This window comes from Oncorhynchus clarkii, chromosome 3 (genome assembly GCF_045791955.1).
Source record: "Oncorhynchus clarkii lewisi isolate Uvic-CL-2024 chromosome 3, UVic_Ocla_1.0, whole genome shotgun sequence".
In the NCBI taxonomy this organism is placed as follows: domain Eukaryota; kingdom Metazoa; phylum Chordata; class Actinopteri; order Salmoniformes; family Salmonidae; genus Oncorhynchus; species Oncorhynchus clarkii.
In genome coordinates, this window is record NC_092149.1 from 8,305,527 (window position 1) to 8,313,147 (window position 7,621).

The following is a 7,621-nucleotide window of genomic DNA, read 5'->3' on the forward strand; positions in this document are numbered from 1 at the left end:
CTACCTCCCTCCTCACCACTGGCCAGGCAGCAACTACCTCCCTCCTCACCACTGGCCATGCAGCAACTACCTCACTCCTCACCACTGGCCACACAGCAACTACCTCCCTCCTCACCACTGGCCACACAGCAACTACCTCCCTCCTCACCTCTGGCCAGGCAGCAACTACCTCCCTCCCCCCTCCTCATCACTGGCCACACAGCAACTACCTCCCTCCTCACCACTGGCCACACAGCAACTACCTCCCTCCTCACCACTGGCCACACAGCAACTACCTCCCTCCTCCCTCCTCACCACTGGCCTCACAGCAACTACCTCCCTCCTCACCACTGGCCACGCAGCAACTACCTCCCTCCTCACTCCTCACCACTGGCCAGGCAGAAACTACCTCCCTCCTCACCACTGGCCACACAGCAACTACCTCCCTCCTCACCACTGGCCATGCAGCAACTACCTCCCTCCTCACCACTGGCCACACAGCAACTACCTCCCTCCTCACTCCTCACCACTGGCCAGCAAGAAACTACCTCCCTCCTCACCACTGGCCACACAGCAACTACCTCACTCCTCACCACTGGCCACACAGCAACTACCTCCCTCCTCACCACTGGCCACACAGCAACTACCTCCCTCCTCACCTCTGGCCAGGCAGCAACTACCTCCCTCCTCCCTCCTCACCACTGGCCTCACAGCAACTACCTCCCTCCTCACTACTGGCCACGCAGCAACTACCTCCCTCCTCACCACTGGCCACACAACAACTACCTCCCTCCTCACCACTGGCCACACAGCAACTACCTCCCTCCTCACCACTGGCCACACAGCAACTACCTCCCTCCTCACCACTGGCCACACAGCAACTACCTCCCTCCTCCCTCCTCACCACTGGCCTCACAGCAACTACCTCCCTCCTCACCACTGGCCACACAGCACCTACCTCCCTCCTCACCACTGGCCACGCAGCAACTTTCCTGCTATGTGTGGTTGCTGCAAAGTACAGATAGTTTAACACGCACATACACACACGTGCGCACACACACAAACACGACACAAACAACACACACAGCTAGACATAGATATTCAATAAATAGATATTCCTGGAAGCTGTAATATTAATATGAGTTGTTTTCTCCTGTAACAGGGTTGAAATCTGATTGTTCCATTTCCTGGGTACATCTGCATGTGAATGAAACAGAGGGCTATTGTTCTGTTCTCAGTGAAAGGATATCTCTAAACACTGAACACCCCCCCAGTGGCCCAGCAGGCCACAAAACTGTGTATCCGAGCCAGGCTTAATCATCCTCTATGTACAGTATTCATGCTGGAGAATTGTGGCTACGCACATGCACGCACACACACACACGCACATGCACGCACACTCATGCACACACACACACACACACACACACACACACACACACACATACCCATGATACACATGCTAATCTGCCTAATTCCCCTGACCACATGGTCTTTGTACCAGGGGTTAGTGTTCCCTGGTGAACGTGTGTATTCTCAGTTTAACATCAGCCATTCCTCATTTATCTCACCTTCATTATACAGTCGTCTGATAACGTCCTGCATGTCTTTGCAGCCTTCCGACCCATCTCAGTCGTTGACATTGGTAAATGGAATTCAAACATGTTGAAAAGTCGTCGTCTAATTTTTATAGTCGGGCATCAAGTTGAAGACAAAGATTATACTGAACAGTAAAACAGTCTTAACACTAAAAGCAGTCATTTCATATGCACTGAGCAAAGTTCAACAATGACTGGTAGTTTATCGTGCACTAACAGCCGCTACTTTGCAAACAGAGTAAGCTAGGTAGGGCAGTGTCCCAAATGGCACCCTATTCCCTATATAGTGCACAACTTTTAACCAGGGCCCATATGGCTCTGGTCACAAGTAGTGCAAAATGGCTGAGATTACACAGGCAGCCCAATTCTGTTATATTTTTTTCACTAATTGGTCTTCTGACCAATCAGATCAGCTCAAAAAAATATATGATGTGAAAAGATCTGATGTGATTGGTCAAAATACCAATTAGTCAAAAAAATATATATCAGAATTGGGCTGCCTGTGTAAACACAGCCTATGTAGGGAATAGCACTATGTAGGGAATAGCACTATGTAGGGAATAGTGTGCCGTTTGGGACTACAGCTAGGTCTGTGTGATTTATTAAGTAATTGACTATTGGAGTCTGATGACACTGATGATCTCAGTGTGAATCCATTGAGTCTGGGGTGAAGAGATCCACGGGAACACTAAACCAACTCTCAATTACACAACTTTTTCAAACAAAGTGTCCAATTACCAACATTCCTCCAGCTGACTCTTTACACAGCCAAGCAGCAAACGCTGGCTCTCACACCTCTCTGCTTTCCTCCCTTCTCAGGGGCACAAAGTGAAACAGGGGAAAGAGAGAGAGAGAGAGGGTGAGAGGGAAGGAGAGAGAGAGAGAGAGAGAGAGAGAGGGAAGGGAGAGAGAGAGAGAGAGAGAGAGAGAGAGGGAAGGAGAGAGAGAGAGAAAGTGAAAGAGTGAGAGAGAGAGAGAGAGAGAGAGGGTAGGAGAGAGAGAAAGAGAGAGAGAGAGGGAAGGAGAGAGAGAGAGAAAGTGAAAGAGTGAGAGAGAGAGAGAGAGAGAGAGAGAGAGAGAGAGAGAGAGAGAGAGAAAGTGAAAGAGTGAGAGAGAAAAAATATGTAAATAAAATTATAGAGTGGATTGAAAACTAAATAGACACAAATCTAACAACATTTGCATAATGTGGCTTTTGGACCCTGGTCAAAAGGAGTACACTATGTAGGAAATAGGGACCATTTGGGAGTCATATATTAAGGTTCACATCTAATTAGGTTCCCAGACTGGCTGGGTCTGGGTCGTGAGATAACGGGCGTCTGGTGGCAGTAACGGTCTATCGGTGGACCGAACGCCCGAACGCCACAGCTCCTCTGGGTAAACTTAGGACAAATAAGATTCATGTTTTCCCCCAGTCCCCATGCAGTCCCGAGGCTTGTGTGACTGTCCCAAATGGCACTCTTAATACCCTTTAAAGGCCACTACATTTGACCTGGGCCCATAGGGAATAGGGTGCCATTTGAGACGAATCCACAGTCACAGGCTGATCACACGGATAGTTAGGCCAGCTAGGTGATTTTCTCATGAGAGGCCAAGTGTGGCACTAAAAGGCTCCAGGCAGCCAGGCAGGAGAGGAGAGAAAGGCCAAGCTGGACCGGACACATGGGCAGCGGGCTGAGCCAACTAGCCCTCTGGTCCCCAGGGAGCTCCAGACAGGAAGACCAAATGGTCAAGGCTGGGGTCAAAGGGTCAGGAGAATCCCACAGAGAGAGAGAGAGGAAGGCTTTTTGAGTGAGCGTGTTGGTTGGGAAGAAAATACCCTTGATGTTGACTTCATGTTTTCACCTTATAGACTGGGTTAGCTGTTGCACAACCACTTGCAGTGGTTCTGGTAGTTTCTGGTAAATGTAATCCAAAAACGGACATTGATCATCAATACACCCCTTGCATAACTCTTTGCGTTTTGTGTTGCCCCATATATTTAAATAACCAACTCCGTGGTCTTGTGGTTAGAGTCCACCCTGAGATTGGAAGGTTGTGTGTTTGATCCCTGGCTGAGTCATACCAAAGACTGTCAAATTGGGACCCAATGCATCTCTCCTTGGTACTCAGCATTAAGGAGATAGATTGGTGGTCTGGCTCTGCACTAGACAAGTGTCCTGTCCAGGAGGTGTACTGGTACATCAAGCTGCCTCACTACAGAAACAGGAGAAAGACTAGTGTCCTGTCCAGGAGGTGTCCTGGTACATCAAGCTGCCTCACTACAGAAACAGGAGATAGACTAGTGTCCTGTCCAGGAGGTGTCCTGGTACATCAAGCTGCCTCACTACAGAAACAGGAGATAGACTAATGTCCTGTCCAGGATGTGTCCTGGTACATCAAGCTTCCTCATTACAGAAACAGGAGATAGACTAGTGTCCTGTCCAGGAAGTGTACTGGTACATCAAGCTGCCTCACTACAGAAACAGGAGATAGACTAGTGGCCTGTCCAGGAGGTGTCCTGGTACATTAAGCTGCCTCACTACAGAAACAGGAGATAGACTAGTGGCCTGTCCAGGAGGTGTCCTGGTACATCAATCTGCCTCACGACAGAAACAGGAGATAGACTAGTGTCCTGTCCAGGAGGTGTACTGGTACATCAAGCTGCCTCACTACAGAAACAGGAGATAGACTAGTGTCCTGTCCAGGAGGTGTACTGGTACATCAAGCTGCCTCACTACAGAAACAGGAGATAGACTAGTGTCCTGTCCAGGAGGTGTACTGGTATATCAAGCTGCCTCACTACAGAAACAGGAGATAGACTAGTGTCCTGTCCAGGAGGTGTACTGGTACATCACTACAGAAACAGGAGATAGACTAGTGTCCTGTCCAGGTGTACTGGTACATCAAGCTGCCTCACTACAGAAACAGGAGATAGACTAGTGTCCTGGTACATCAAGCTGCCTCACTACAGAAACAGGAGATAGACTAGTGTCCTGTCCAGGAGGTGTACTGGTACATCAAGCTGTCTCACTACAGAAACAGGAGATAGACTAGTGTCCTGTCCAGGAGGTGTACTGGTACATCACTACAGAAACAGGAGATAGACTAGTGTCCTGTCCCGGAGGTGTACTGGTACATCAAGCTGACTCACTGCAGAAACAGGAGATAGACTAATGTCCTGTCCAGGATGTGTCCTGGTACATCAAGCTGCCTCATTACAGAAACAGGAGATAGACTAGTGTCCTGTCCAGGAAGTGTACTGGTACATCAAGCTGCCTCACTACAGAAACAGGAGATAGACTAGTGTCCTGTCCAGGAAGTGTACTGGTACATCAAGCTGCCTCACTACAGAAACAGGAGATAGACTAGTGGCCTGAACAGGAGGTGTCCTGGAACATCAAGCTGCCTCACTACAGAAACAGGAGATAGACTAGTGTCCTGTCCAGGATGTGTCCTGGTACATCAAGCTGCCTCACTACAGAAACAGGAGATAGACTAGTGTCCTGTCCCGGAGGTGTACTGGTACATCAAGCTGACTCACTGCAGAAACAGGAGATAGACTAATGTCCTGTCCAGGATGTGTCCTGGTACATCAAGCTGCCTCATTACAGAAACAGGAGATAGACTAGTGTCCTGTCCAGGAAGTGTACTGGTACATCAAGCTGCCTCACTACAGAAACAGGAGATAGACTAGTGTCCTGTCCAGGAAGTGTACTGGTACATCAAGCTGCCTCACTACAGAAACAGGAGATAGACTAGTGGCCTGAACAGGAGGTGTCCTGGAACATCAAGCTGCCTCACTACAGAAACAGGAGATAGACTAGTGTCCTGTCCAGGATGTGTCCTGGTACATCAAGCTGCCTCACTACAGAAACAGGAGATAGACTAGTGTCCTGTCTAGGGGGTGTACTGGTACATCAAGCTGCCTCACTACAGAAACAGGAGATAGACTAGTGTCCTGTCCAGGAGGTGTACTGGTACATCAAGCTGCCTCACTACAGAAACAGGAGATAGACTAGTGTCCTGTCCAGGAAGTGTACTGGTACATCAAGCTGCCTCACTACAGAAACAGGAGATAGACTAGTGTTCTGTCCAGGAAGTGTACTGGTACATCAAGCTGCCTCACTACAGAAACAGGAGATAGACTAGTGTCCTGTCCAGGAGGTGTATGGTACATCAAGCTGCCTCACTACAGAAACAGGAGATAGACTAGTGTTCAGTCCAGGAGGTGTACTGGTACATCACTACAGAAACAGGAGATAGACTAGTGTCCTGTCCAGGAGGTGTACTGGTACATCAAGCTGCCTCACTACAGAAACAGGAGATAGACTAGTGGCCTGTCCAGGAGGTGTCCTGGTACATTAAGCTGCCTCACTACAGAAACAGGAGATAGACTAGTGTCCTGTCCAGGAGGTGTACTGGTACATCAAGCTGCCTCACTACAGAAACAGGAGATAGACTAGTGTCCTGTCCAGGAGGAGTACTGGTACATCAAGCTGCCTCACTACAGAAACAGGAGATAGACTAGTGTCCTGTCCAGGAGGTGTACTGGTACATCAAGCTGCCTCACTACAGAAACAGGAGATAGACTAGTGTCCTGTCCAGGTGTACTGGTACATCAAGCTGCCTCACTACAGAAACAGGAGATAGACTAGTGTCCTGGTACATCAAGCTGCCTCACTACAGAAACAGGAGATAGACTAGTGTCCTGTCCAGGAAGTGTACTGGTACATCAAGCTGCCTCACTACAGAAACAGGAGATAGACTAGTGTCCTGTCCAGGAGGTGTACTGGTACATCACTACAGAAACAGGAGTTCTGCTCCTATGAGCCAAGGCTATTTACTTCCATGTTTAAAGGGGACATCTGAAGTGACTGTACAACCTTTTCATTGATATATTCTGCAAAATAACATGTTCAGTAAAGTGTCTAGTCTGTGCTGATAAAATATGTTTTCACTGAGACAATGCAATCCCCATTAGTACAGTTCATACCATTTTTACTTGATAGATGTTCCTCACACTTGTTTTTCTGTCAGGTAATAACATATCATGGATGTTTAAAGCACAAAATAAAATAGAATATTTACACAGCCATTACACATCTATCATTTTTACTTCAGTTCCTGTATGCATATGCCATATAACAGCGACAGCCAATTTAAAAACTGCAGGTTGCCGAATCCTTTACAAATTATAGCTTTGAAACCCTGCAGCATTACAGCAATTTGTCCAGCTCTTCTCCTGGGCTTTGTGAGTCTCCGAGCTGAGCTAGTCTCATGAACAAAACAATAAACATGTTTTTTATTAACTAAGAAAGTAGAAATATACATGTTCATTCCCAAATACAGGTGCAAGCCACCAGTAGATTGATGTTCTTTCACCTATTTAAGGGCACAAGGCGGGACCCAGATGCAGATGGTGCGAGTCTTGATATTTATTAAACAATCCAAGAATGGTCGTGGACAGGAAAAAAAGTCCAAACCAGTTCAGAATCCAGGAGGTACAGACTGGTCAGCAGGCTCGAGGTCAGGGCAGGCAGACTGGTCAGGCAGGCTCGAGGTCAGGGCAGGCAAACTGGTCAGGCAGGCTCGAGGTCAAGGCAGGCAGAAAGTCAGGCAGGCTCGAGGTCAGGGCAGGCAGACTGGTCAGCAGGCTCGAGGTCAGGGCAGGCAAACTGGTCAGGCAGGCTCGAGGTCAGGGCAGGCAGAAAGTCAGGCAGGCGGGTACGGAGTCCAGAAAACAGGCAAGGGTCAAAAACTGGGAGGACTTGCAAAAGAGAATAGAAGCAGGAGTTCGGGAAAAACACTGTTTGACTTGAAAAACATACAAGGCAAACTGGCACAGAGAGACAGGAAACAGGGATAAATACAACAGGGAAAATAAGCGACACCTGGAGGGGGTGGAGACAATCACAAGGACAGGTGAAACTGATCAGGGTGTGACAACCTAGGGTGTCATAGCAACAACATTATAGAGAGGCTCTTCCACTTCTATTTCCAAGGCTAAAACACATATACTATAACGGCTATCTTCCGTCGAAGGAGAGGAGGACCAAAATGCA